The sequence below is a fragment of the Poecilia latipinna genome, unplaced genomic scaffold (genome assembly GCF_001443285.1).
Source record: "Poecilia latipinna isolate Pla-1442-1.1 unplaced genomic scaffold, P_latipinna-1.0 Scaffold2896, whole genome shotgun sequence".
NCBI classification, from domain to species: Eukaryota; Metazoa; Chordata; class Actinopteri; order Cyprinodontiformes; family Poeciliidae; genus Poecilia; species Poecilia latipinna.
Genome location: NW_015115512.1, coordinates 10,665 through 18,558, shown reverse-complemented (window position 1 = coordinate 18,558; position 7,894 = coordinate 10,665). Strand labels below are relative to the sequence as shown.

The 7,894-nt window shown below is 38.0% G+C and overlaps 1 long non-coding RNA gene and 1 pseudogene across 1 annotated transcript; both read left to right on the top strand.

The window, feature by feature from the left end:
* Positions 1–194: 194 nt before the first annotated feature.
* Positions 195–2,705, top strand: LOC106939509 (uncharacterized). The gene is made up of 3 exons (XR_001422865.1): positions 195–482; positions 1,694–1,798; positions 2,610–2,705. It is a non-coding gene; the product is annotated as an uncharacterized LOC106939509 (long non-coding RNA).
* Positions 2,706–4,754: 2,049 nt separating this feature from the next.
* The window catches only part of LOC106939508 (uncharacterized), a 12,240-nt pseudogene continuing 9,100 nt past the window's right edge, over positions 4,755–7,894 (top strand).

The window sequence follows — 7,894 nt, the reverse complement described above, 5'->3', positions numbered from 1 at the left end:
GGGAGGAAACCAAGAGACAACTGGAAATGACTGGCTTTGCCAGAAGCTTAAACAGGGAGGACGACTAGTTTGGAGAGGAGAGGCAGAAAAGAGACGCCTAAATGTTAGGGAGGCAGATTGGTGGAGACAGAATCAGGTAAGTCTAATCAGCAGAACGCACCGTGACTGAGTATTGACATGAGCTAAAGGAATAAAATATGTTTTTGCTCAAAAATGAGTATTCACTACCAGGGACACAGAAATAAAATATGAATGGTTTTACTGATAGACAATAAATCCCAGCTTTATGCAGCTTTGAGTTTAATCTTCAATATTAGAGATCTCTTTAAATGATCTTATGTCTTTGAATGTGGAAGAGTGTAATGGATTATTGTGTAATCCTATATTTGTCTCTTTAACCACAGAAAGCAGCTTTTTAAGGACAGAACCGGTATCACTGCTGGACTGATATAAAATCAGGAAACGTCAGACATGGATTCAAAGTAAGAAACAAAAATGAAATATTTGCTTTTACTGGTTTGGAGTCTTTCATGTTACATTGAAACATGAAAGTGAAAAGAATATTTTAAACACTTTCAAATTCTGAGACTGTGAAAATAGAAATATCTGAAGCTTGAACAATAACCAATGAGGCAAACTAGAATTTGTAACTAGAATAATGTTGAATGTGTTGAGAAAAATGTCCAATCTAGAAACAGATCTTCATAGTTCTGACAAATTGAATTGGTTTTCTGGCATTTGCATGCACTTAACCCGACACAAATAAGGAAATCTCTGTAGATTAAGGAATAAAATCGGGAGTATTAACTTATATGCATGAATAAAACCTATAATGAATGTCTTTAGATGGTTTAATCTTTAACCCATAGATGCATACGTGGTTCAAAATGACCTGGTGAATTTTGTTTTCTCTCCATATCTTTTTAACAAAAAGTTATTTCATAGTCCAGCTATTCCTCAAAAACAAATCACCTGATTAATCTCCTACATTATTTTATTGGTACATTCTGATCAACTGTGACTGACAGCAATATATATTTTATAGACCACACAGACTGCAAACAATCAACTTACAATTAATGGTTTATTAGATTAAAATGAGTTTGAATCAACTAACCAATAAAACCTTCTTTTAGTGTTGTAATAAAAAACATTTAGTATAGATTCAAAGACGATCATCAGTTATAATGAATGCAAACAGAAAATATCTTTGGCTATTAATACAAAGAAGGAAGTGACCTCATCTACAAGGTGAGGTCACATGACTACTGAGTTGCTATTTCAGGCAGCATTAGTTATGCATCAGTCAGGAGAGCTCACCTATGACTTCCTCCTTTGAAGGAGGACACAGCTTTGGGAGAAATGAGGTAAATGAAGGTGGTTGTTGAAACAAACGACTTCAAAGGATCTTCATGGCATTCGTTGCATTTGGACTCTTCCACTCTGGCTCTGTTAGTGCTAAACTGGATTCTTACAGGAGCGTCACCAGTTTTAGGGAAGAATTGACGTTGAAATGATGTTTGTTGAATTTTACGAAATTTGAGATTCACAAAACACGGCGATATGCTTGCACAGACGTTTTTAAGTCCAGTGAAAAGCATGCACAAAGAGTTGCACCTTATTGTGTATAAGAAAACACCTCCTATGACTTATTCATTCATCCATTTTATTTATTTATTAATATTATTTGCAGAACGTCTGAGGATCACAGACCAGCTTCACCTACACCAACCAGTATCTCAATGAGAAGTGACCGTTCCAGGGACCTTGATGTAAAATTCAAAGGAGGAGAAACCAGGTAAATGAAAGTGTCCCAGCCGAACTGCTTTAACTGAAAATCAAGAAATTCGATAGGAAGGAAATGCAAACAGAAACAGCTGCAATAATTCTGGTGATATGAACGTGAATTTTCGACTAACACATGCAGTAAAGGCAGCCTTTGAAACGTAGATTCAGCCTTCAAACTTGCCACATGTTGACACAATATTTACCTCCTCAATCTGGCAAAGAACTCTGACTCGAGTTTATTTCCATGTTCTAAAGAAATCCTGTGAATTTTTTTTAATCTGGTCTCACTGTGATACTGAAAAATAAACTCATGTATTTGCACCAGTCTATAATGTCACCCATCTTAACAAATTAATCATTTCATTTGGAAAACAGAAATAAAAAAAAAAAAAAAAAAAAATAAAATAATGCTTCTCTTGCAGGATACCTACATAGTTAGTTGACTATGCTGTAAAATGGCACTATGTGCCTTGAAAATGCATAATACTGCATCTTTAAAATGATGCTAAAGCCTCATTTGGCTTCATGCATGCATCAAGATCAGCTCCAGCGTCATTTTACACTAGAGTCACGAATTTGAGCTCCCTTGATTCTTAGTGAGTATATTTTTTCCTTTTCTTCAGGTGTATATTATTACTTAAGGAATAATATGGCCTTCACATTATTTGTAAAGACACTGTAAAGACACAAAGTCTCATTTGTCTTGTGCAGGTGCTTCGTTACGGTAGAAGAGTCATAACTGTGATTTCTGGTATTTTCTGCTTTTCTTTGGTGGTCAGAAACTCATATAGAGATAATTAGTGACAATGTATTATCTGCAGAATGTCTGAGGATGACAGACCAGCTTCACCTACACCAACCAGTATCTCAATGAGAAGTGACCACTCTGGCTTTTATGACATAGACTTCAAAGAAGAAACAAGGTAAACCAAAGTGTTATGGAAAACCGTTATTGTTTCTGGAAAACGCAATTGTCATTATTGTGTGATTGTGTTGCATTTGCAGCCTGCCTAATTATCACAGATCAGCTTCTCCTGCTGCCAGCCTTGGTTCTGAGAGTAATGATCTCTCACATTACTTAAGGAGGGAAGCAGCAAGGAAAACTGTGACATCATTGTTTATACTCAAAACCCCAGACTGTGAGATATGAGATGGGATAAAAGCTGTAAGTGAGGATGTAAGCACACTTGTAGTATATTAGCCAACAATTAAAGGACTCCAAACTGTCCTTTAAGATATGAATGTTGCACACACTGATAATGCGTTAAAAATATATTATACTATAATATATAGTATTGTGAAGCCTTAAAGTAAGACATTTTGTTTGAGCAAAAGTTTTATTCAAACAAAATGCACATATGTATTCAGCTTTTCAAAATGCAGAACAGAGAATATTCTGCACATGTTTGTCCTAAGAAGCTTACAGGAAATTGCTTCTGTAAACATCCATCCTGCACTGTAAAGCGAGAACTGCAGAGCTGAACGAGGCAGCTGTGAATGTTTTTGAAGCGTGGCCAACACAGACTGAACGTCTTTGTTCACTTTGTCCACTGCCATTACTTAAACTACAATTCTAAAACAATGTTATTCTTCTTCTTCTCCTTCTGTTTGCTCATTGGCCTGGTGGAAATCCTACTGGAGAAATCCAAGTGAATGGGAGAAAGCCAAGACTGTGCTGTGAAGAGAAATTTGAATGGAGCTGAATTAGCTGTGGCCAGGCTACTTTTCTGTAACAAGCAAGATTTCTTCAATTATTCCTTTCATGTTTTGTTTCTTGTGTTGTCTTTTTAGCCCTCCACAAACTCACAAATCTGTGACATCAGTGTCTGTAACAAAGCCATCTGAGGATGAACTGCTCAGCATTAAAAGAGGTATGGTTTGCAGTCATGTGTGTCTAGCCTCTTTCAGAACGTTGCACCACAAAACTGAAACTGTGCAACCCACAGACCAATTCCACGTTGGAGGCTTAGTATCCATGTACAGATTTTACCCTAGTGTTAAGAAGCAATAAGATTTTCTGTAATGTTTAAGTTCTAGAATGTGTGTATGTGATCCTTTTGTTTGTGAAATATTTGTTACCTTTTTGGGTGTGTCCTATGGCAGCCATCTTGGAACCTACCAAAGAGGAGACCCGCCTCAAACCCACCTCTTTTATAGAAAGGGCCATGTTTGCTGGAATTTGATTGGCTGGGCAGTTAATTAAGAAAGTGGGGACAACAGTATATAAGGAGACTGCTGGCTGAGCCTTGAAAAAAAAAGGGAGAAAGCTTGAGAGACTGAAAGCTTGAGAGACTGAAGCAGAGAGATTGAAAGCTAAGAGACTGTAGGGAAAGATGTCATTTTGTCTCGTCCGTGAACTATGCTGTGCTGAAGAAGGCCTAATAAACCACCTTTGTCTATGCTACAGCTGAGTTTTCCTTCCACACCACACCTCTCAGTGTAACACCTAGTATATAATAATGTAATTTTTTTTTGTCTGTTAAACATTTTGTTTGTTGCTGAACTGGGCTGATCAGTCCAGAGTCCACCTGCTGCGTTAGAACTATGAAAACAATATATTTTATCTATTTATTGTTTTGTTTTAGTTGGTGGTAATTTGAATACCTTGCTATGTCCTGGCATATTGATTCAATACCTGATTCCCGATAATCAGATGGTGGCATGACTTGGTCGTTTTCAATCTCCAATCAATTTGTTTTATTAATTAGTATTTTTGGGAAGGTATTAATTCCAGTAGATGTTCAAACAAGATCATTATTATTTCCCAATACATGTATACTTTACCTTTGTTTGATTGCTCTTTATTATTTGTTTTGTGCCTTTGCATTTCAGATAACGGTCCTAAGCAACAACTCTGTGAGACCTGGAGGAACTGCATCCTTGCTACCTTTGAAAGTGAGCTCACTGATGTGGAATTTGATTCAGAACTCTTTGAGATAACCAAAAACAGGAAATACATGGATAAGATGGTAGAGACCTACAGCGATCTATTCATTACGCCAAAAAGGAACGACAGGACGGTGCTAACACAGGGAATTGCTGGTATCGGAAAAACATATCATACAAGAAAGTTGATGGTCAACTGGGCAAAGCAGAAATCCAACACACACATCGACTTAATGGTTCCGCTTCGTTTTGCTGAGCTGAATGCAGGGTTAAGAGCTGAAGCGCAAAGCATCGCAGATCTGCTCGATAGTTTTCTCAGTGAAACGAAACGGCCTCAAGTTTCCACCTACGAGGAATGTAAGGTGGCATTCATACTCGATGGTTTGGAAAACTGTCAACTTCCTCTTAACTTTAAGAAGAATAAAAAGCTGACTAAAATCACTGAACGAGCAGCGGTGGACGTACTGCTGACCAACCTCATCAAGGGAAACCTGCTTCCTAACGCTGTGCTCTGGATCATCTCTCAGCCTTCGGGAGTTAAAAAGATTCCTGCTAAATACATCAACAAGGTTCTAGTTTGTAAAGGTACGAAACTTGTTCACTCATGTAAAATAAACATATCAAGGAATGTTGAAGTAAAAATAGTTCAAGAATTAGAAAACAATATTTAGTAGAAACATTAGAATAATGACATCTGTATTGTAATCATATAATAATTGTAGAAATTTATATGAAAACTCAAGGTATTCTTTATCATTTCTAATTTACCTCCTTTTTTAGAGATTGATGTCCAGCACAGACTCACGGCGATCGGGAAAAATGGGATCTTGGCTGCATATGAGGGTGAACTGATTGAAGCGGAGACGGATTCAGAACTCTACATGATCGACACAAACAACCAACATGAAGAGAAACTGGTGAAAACCTACAACGATATGTTTACTGACCTAAAGAAAAAGACTGTGCGAACAGTTCTGACGAAGGGCATCGCTGGCATCGGCAAAACCTTTCAAGCAAAGTTGTTCATGTTTGACTGGGCAAAAGGAAAGTCCAACAAGGACGTTGACATCATAGTCCCGCTTCAGTTCAGTGAGCTGAAAACACAAAAAGAAGCTCAGAGCTTGGACAGTTTGCTCAAAGGGTTTTTCCATGATGAGGCGAAGCCAGGAGTCAGTATCTATGAAAAGAAAAAAGTGGCTTTTGTCCTTGATGGGCTGGAAAACTATGACCTTCCTCTGGACTTCGACAACAACATTGAGCTCACAGATATAAAGACGGCAGCATCGATGGATGTGATCCTAACGAACCTCATCAAGGGAAACCTGCTTCCCAAAGCTCTTCTCTGGATCATCTCTCAGCCCTCAGGAGTTCACAAGATTCCTGGTGGATATATTGAACAAGTTACAGAATGTCGAGGTAAGAGAGCAATAAAAAACAAATGAAGCACCTCATCTACTTTCTGTTGGAAACTATTTCTGCATCAGTTCCTGGTTACATGAAGGCATGTCGTCCCTGACGTTCAGTAATAAATAGTTCTTTCATCCAATACCACATCAGACCCTCTGCCTTTTAATATAGTGTACTCCAAATGCAACCAAACTCAGGTTGAAATAACTTAGAAAAAGAAAAAAAGAAACACTTGTTCTTTTGCTAAACATTGCTCACTTGCTATGAGTTTTGTTAGTTGCCCACTCGTTAGTATAATAGTATAGTTAAAAATAATTCAGTCTAATTTAATTCAAATGTTTATGTAAAGGGAACTGGTACAACAGTCAGCCATTAAGTTAAAAATTTTATAGATTTAATATCAAAACCGTTTCTAGAAAGTTGCGTTATCATACATGTTTACTAAAAACTCCCCATAAAAAACAAGATAACAAACTAAATCAATAAATACTATCTTTGATACAATTTATTACAACTACATAATTGTTCCATTTTTACATTGTTACTACTAACAAGCTAATCTTTGTTTTTCCAATTTAGAAAGCCTCATGCGGCGAAAGAACCTTGTTTCAAGTCTGAAGAGAAGATTCATCCAGGAATACCATGATGGAGGCGAAGATGAAGTCAATCATCCAAATCAGAAAACCACAGAACACATCATGAGAAACGTCCCTGTTGATGATATGAATGATGACGCAACCAGTGAAAACACAGCATCTAAATCACTGATAAAACTAAGTGCTCCCTCTGACGTCTTCAAAAACGGAGGAGAACAGAAAATCCGAACCGTGTTGACCGTAGGAGAACCTGACATTGGAAAATCCTTCCATGTGCAGAAACTTGTTACAACTTGGGCAAAAAATGAAACTCAGCACTCCATCTTCACCTGGGATAAAGATCAAGTAAGACCTTTACAGGGAAAAGCTGAAGACAATTTGGAAGTTATATTTCCACTTGACTTATCAAAGATTGACCTCATTAAAGGGAAAAGGATCAGTTTTCTGGAGCTTCTCAGTTATTTATTTGTGGAGATAAAAGAATTTGTCGTCTCCAACTACACACGGTTTGAATTTGTATTTGTCTTGGATGGACTGAATGCCTGTCAACATCTTCTCCACTTTGACAACAATGAGACAGTGACTGATGTTAGAGAGCAGGCCTCAGTGGATGTGCTAATAACGAGCCTCATTAAAGGAAACCTCCTTCCCACAGCCCGAGTCTGGATAACTTCCAGACCCTCGGCTGCTGAGCAGCTCCCTGATGAGTACGTCGACAGAAAGACTGAAATTCGAGGTGAGATAGTTTTGTTTTTACTAAGATCTGTCACTGATAAAAAGCAGTTTTTAGCAAGTCATGAGGTAGTCAGTTCTGCTGTTCTTAGGCAGGGAAATGATCCAGTGATTGAATGATGTGGTAATTGTGGAAAAAAAGACACAGTGTGGCTTAATAAGTAAGTGTATACTAAGACTGAATCAAAACTGGTAACAATATCAAGCCTAGAATTACAATAGGTATTTCAAACCCTCATGCAACATATTATGCGTCTATCAATCCATCCATTTTCTTAACACCCTTGTTCCTTAGTGGGGTCGGGGGGGGTGCTGGTGCCTATCTCCAGCTAACGTTCCAGGCGAGAGGCACAGGGCAACACTGAGGACACACAACCATGCATGCACACACACACACCAAGAGGCAATTTGGAGAGGCCAATTAACCTGACAGTCATGTTTTGGGACTGTGGGAGGAAAGCGGAGTACCCAGAGAAAACCCACGC